Raw genomic sequence first — 6,030 nt, forward strand, 5'->3', positions numbered from 1 at the left:
CCAGCACAAAGGCTTTTAATTAAATGAAACAGTATATAAATGAATTAAACTTGAATTACATAGAATTTATAGCACAGCAATAGGCTTTATCAGAATGTGTTATCTCACACTTGTCTATATTGAAATTCATTTACTATTTATATGCCCATTCTGCAAGTTTATTAACATTTTCTTGTATTTTGTCACAGTGTAAAATTTAGGTTCGGGGGTCACAGATACCCAAAGAAGGGGAGTGAGCTCATAATGTGATTTTAAAATAGTTTATAGTTTATTAAGAAACAATAGTTTTAAATATAATGTATATTAAGTAGCAGTTTAAATATGATGATGCATAAGCTAAATAGACAGAAAAGACATACGACCTATAAATGATTGAACAGAGTATCGATCCCAGATCATACAATGGGACAGAACGGTGTTGGCAGTCTCCCTGATGGGTGAGGCAGGCGAGCTGTAGATGGTCTTTTGGTCCTCGGGGTCCTCAGTTGTCTTGAGCTAACCAAAGTGCTGAAGCCTAACACTCGGCTGAAGCCGAGCTTCAGGAACCTCCCCTTCTTTCCTTCAAAGACTATTTCCCTCCTGTGCATCTATTTATATCCTGTATTTCTAGGGGTTGGTAGTTCACCCTATGTCAATCACTTGTTCAAACCCTTCTAACCAATGAATACATGACAGCTACTCGAGGTGTCGGGGTCATCACCTCCCGCTTGTCCATCACATCAGCTCAAGGTCAAATGTTAGCTTTCAGAAGACACTTTTACAGATAAGAGGGTACACATGGTGCTAGAAGACTCCCTTGTATCAGCTTGGGAATGTCTATGGTGTCTAGTGGTTTCTATATGATCCCCTTGGGAATGTCATACTCTTCTCCACCTATCTTGATAACACCAGTGATGACCCTGGCATTAGGAACTGCTTCTCTGTCCCTTTTGAGAGAGAGGAAAACAGCTTCTCTGTGAGTCTACTGTGTCTACTGTTTAAGAAGTTTCAATCACTCGGATAAGTATCATTTATTAAACCGGCCCACAGCAGTCCTCCTCAGTATTAACTATAGCCCCCAATTTGGTCTCATCTGCAAATTTTGAAATTGTACTTTAGATTCCAGGGTTGTTTATGTAAATGATGAACAACTGTGGTTCCAGCGCCAGTTCTTGTGAAACACACCAGTTCCCATTTTCGGCCAGTCTGAGTAAATAACTTTAACCCCTTACTTTCTGTTTTCTGTTTTGTAGCCTGCATGCTTTCCATTCTGCTACATGTCCACTGACTTCACATGCTGTGACTTTGGTCATGAATCTACTGTGTGGCACCTTATCAAAGGCCTTTTAAGATCTAAGTATGTTGCATCTACTGCATTACCCTTGTTCACAGTTTCTGTTACATTTGCAAAGAATTCGGTAGGGTTGGTCAAGCATGGAATACTTTGAAATCCATGTTGACAACTCTTTATTATATTTTCAGTTTCTAGATTTTTTTCAATTACATCTTTAATTAAAGGTTCTGTTACATTTCCTATTAACAATAATAAGCGAAGTGGTCTATAGTTCCCTGGACTTGTTTCATCTTCCTTTGTAAATACAGGAATCATATTAGCTAGCCACCAGACTTTTGGCATTATACTGTTTTCCCATGAATTTTTATAAATAGATAATAATGCTTTACAAAATTTTCCCTTGGCTTCTTTTAATATGTACGAATGCAATCCATCTGAACCAGGCGTTTTATCCTCTCTAAGTTTAACTAGTTTATCAATTATCACCCACCCCACTTTTCTTTCTTCAGTGTCTTTATATCTTTTTTGATCTAATGTCACGACCACCCCATTAGTCTCCCTGCTAAATACTGAACAAAGTAATTATTCAATATTCTGGGATTTCCCTGCCATTACCTGTATCTTGTGCATACCTTTGTGGCCATATCCCTATCCTGTGTTTTCCTTTGGTTATCTATGTGCCTGTTGAATACTTTACTCTTTCTTTTTCTATTCCTTGATAATGTAATTTTGTAGTTCCTCTGCACATTCTTCATTGCTTTTTTGATTTCTTTCCTAACCTCTTCGTAATCCCTTTTGTCATCCTCCTTTATTGTCTATGAACTTCGTGTTATTCTTCAGTTTCAGTTTTATCCTTATCTCTTTATTCATTTCATTATTGGCTAGTTTGTTATTGTTTTTTAGAGGAATATATTTCTTCTGAACATAATTGATCACCCTTTTAAATATTTTTCACTGCTGTTCTATTTGACAATAGTTTTTTTTTCCAGTTAACCTCCCTTGTTCTATTCTCATTCTCTCAAATCTAGATTTTTCCCAGTCTATTGTTTTGGTTATTGTTTTACTTTGGTTTTTCTCAATCTTTATTTTAAACTCTACTATGCTGTGATCGCTATTGCCTAGGTATTCTACTCTGTTCACCTTTCTTATCTTCTCTAGTTCGCTAATCATTATTAAACCAAGCAACGATTGTTTTGTTTTTTTGTTTGGCTGCTTACATACTGGGTAAGAAAGAAGTCCTGTACAGACTGTATAAACTTCACTCCCTTGTCCCCTTACCCTACCTCTTCTTGCTAATGAATGGTTTCAATTAAATAATCAATTAAATCAACAAATCAACACAGAACAGTGGATCTTCTGCAATTGCCAAACTCAAAGGCACCAAAACCAAAGCATTTGTTTTCAGAACTACAGTTGCTACCAGTGGTTCATTACAGTCGATGAGACATCCAGAAAACAGATTTAATGTGATGCCATCTGGCCTTTTTGCACCCCATGTTTGGTATTTTCATTTAGGATTGGCCTTGACATTGAGGAGGTAGAAGGAAGCTTAAAAAAAAATACAATCATCCTAGTATTATCCACTTCTCCCAGGACATGATAAACTGAAGACCCACTGACCTGCTAAAGCTTTGAGCATACACTTTAACACTCCAGTGCAGTACTGAGAGAGAGTTGCATTGCTGTAAATGCCTCCTTCAGAAGCAACTTTAAACTGAAGCACCATCTCCACTTCTTAAAGAAGAGAGTGAAGTTTCCCGGCATCCTATCCAACATTGGTCCAGCAGTCAATACTATCAAATTAATCATTACTGCATTTCAATAGGTGATTCGCTTTAGAAGTGTTTTGAAATAGATAATACAGCAGTATATCGATGCAACTTTTTAATATCAGATGCACATGCATTCTAAGTACAGCATCTTCTAAACCAGAGGGAGCTAACTGCTTTAAGTCTCACTGACAGCCCCAAAAGAAGGTTTTATAGTTGATTGTGTTCTTGAAAACTATATCACAGCAAAATCGCCACATAGAAACAAAATCCTCATGTAAAAAGCATATTATAAATTGAAGCATGTACATATTTATAACAAAACCAAGAAAATGTATTCTTTTCTTCGTCTTGCTTGTTTATGGCATTTATCGGGGCAGGTGACAGGGTTGTACAGTTCAATACACAATTAGCAATTCCAATTAAAACAATATTAAAGTCTTGTCCTATGATCAGTTGTTGTAGTTAAGTATGTTTTAGGGATAGTCTGTCATGATATTTTTTAACACCCTTCATCCTGCATTATATAACTGTGAGAAGACCGCATGGAAGTCTATGTTGTGTAGGGAATCCATCTGTATGTACTGAAGCATGCTCTGTAATCCTAGCAACAAACCACAGACATCATTGTAACAAAGACAGGAATATTTTCCATCATCCAAATATTTTTCAGCAAACTGAAACAAATTCAAGTCACAAGAAAGAAAACTGTGCTTTTTAAAGTGGATATATTTTCAGAACTCAGATAAAATCCTGCCCTTGGAGATGGCAGCAGATGCTGCGTTCCTGATGTAGTCCTGGCGCTGCCAGTACTACAAAGCTGTTGGCCCTTTGATTGGCCGGAGGTGGGAGCTTGTCCCTTATAGGGACAATGACTCGATGGCGGGCAGTTAATTGGCCGCCAGCCGTTAAATTGCAACAAGGGCCGAGGCAGGTTTTCCCCCTGCCTTCCGGCCTGCCCCTGGCAGCCCCATCACCAGAATAATATTCAGCCCTTAGATTTTAATATCTGTAGCAAAATGAATTATGAATGTAGAAAGTGCTGAGTATTTGGCTAAAAGCAGCAAGGTGCTGCAGCATTGAGATTGAACCCTGAGACAACCATGGCTTTGGAAAGGAGTTAGGCAATTTGGTAGCAGAGACTAACTCCAAAGAAAATCCTATGAAATGCCATCAGTTGTTACTTTTGTCTTCATGATGCAGTTTGTCAACTCATTTCCTTGCAATCAAATTTCTTGGTCAATTCCTATTCTATCAATAACACGGCACAGCCTACAAACTTAGGCAGGTGCCCTTATGTGGCTTGGTGTAAAATTTTGACTGATGACAGTCCCGTGAAGTGCTTTGGGATGTTTTTCTATGTGAAAGGTGCTATAGAAAGGGTGATTTTTGAGGGCCTGCAGAGCTAGAGACCCCAGCAGGTCCAGACTGGAGGAGATTAAGTTGCTCAAAAAGGGGGATAGTGGCAAAGTGCATTAGAATGCCAATGGCAATGCCAAAGTCCACACTCTCAATGCCCCCTTCACTCCAGTGAATTGCAGGTTCCAACTGTTACAAGACAGTGTCAGAAAAAGACCGGGGGCTCCCCATGAAGTAGAAACATCCCAGGGTGCTATTGTACACCTACTACAGTCTCAGAGTACCATTGTGAGAGGCCTAAAAGGAGGTCAGTCTCCTGCTGCCTCAGAAAGACCAAAAGGGACTGTGAGAAAAATGGAACGATTTCATATTTTCAAAAAGAGATAGAAATGATTACAACCAACAAAAGTTAGCACTAAGGATAAGATTTTAACTCACTCAAAACCACTCAAAACCCACTTGCACAGAATTAAAATTGGGCCCTTCCAAAGTGAAGGCGACAGCTTCTCATATTTTAAGCACTTATCCCCACACAAAGGGTAGTAGGAATCTGGAGCTCCCCCAAAAGGCTGTGGATGCTGGAGGTCAATTGAAATTTTCAAGACTGACATTGATAGAATTTTGTTAGGGTATCAAGGGAGCAAAGGCAGGTAAATATAGTTGAGATCAGCAATGATGGAACAGGCTCTGGGGGCTGAATGGCCTACTCTTGTTCCAATGGGTGTAATCAGGAAGAACCTCAAATGTGTAATGATTTCCACTGTGAACAGGTTCACAAAAATTATGAAGGGGCCTGGAAACCTTGGTCTGGGAGGGGACCTCAGGAATGTTAATGATGAGCCTCTTATGCATGTGGGAGCAAAAATCCACAAATGAGCCTTGCATTTGAAGTCACCCTCTGTCTCTATTGCTGTATTCAGAACTACTGCTAGGAAATGTTCATGACATTACTTCCCCAATGGGCTTTTCACTTCATTTGAAAGCACAAAATTGCTAGCACAAAACTATGCATGTAAAATATGTACAGTTAGCTATTCCTGATTTCTGGAAATCCAGTATGCTGCCAGATGGAAAGACTGTAAAGGTTTGGCACTCAACGCTTTCTGATTGTTTGGTAATTTAGTGGAATGCACCAAAAGCTGAGCAACTGCTGTATCACTCTGTGATGTTTTTATAAATAAACATGACTCAAAATTGCAATATATGAGGTGATTGATTCCCTGTTTACTACCCTCATCAAACCTGTTGGAGCACCCCCACCCCACCTGCCCATGGCTTGCTCAAGCCCCAGTGAGCTCAGGAGAGGAGCCTATCCCTCCAGATTGACCCATCAACATGTATTTTGCAGACTCTCCCCAAAATGGTTCAATAGGTAAATGCAGCCACCCAGTGTTGTACTGAGACAGAAAGGTCCTCAGATTGACTGTGCTGAGTTAGCTTCTGTCAGTCCAGGTAGCAGTAGGGGCACCACAATCGGTCATGACCGAGCTGAGCTATGAAGAACTACTGCACCAACTCATTGTTCACTGGAAGTAGGAAGTGTGCGAGAGGGCATCAGGCAAGGGCAGGATTGAGTTTGGCTGTGATGGTCCCTACAGTGAAATCTTAGCTCACATGTAAAGAATAACC

Source organism: Heterodontus francisci, chromosome 9, assembly GCF_036365525.1.
Source record: "Heterodontus francisci isolate sHetFra1 chromosome 9, sHetFra1.hap1, whole genome shotgun sequence".
Classification (NCBI taxonomy): domain Eukaryota; kingdom Metazoa; phylum Chordata; class Chondrichthyes; order Heterodontiformes; family Heterodontidae; genus Heterodontus; species Heterodontus francisci.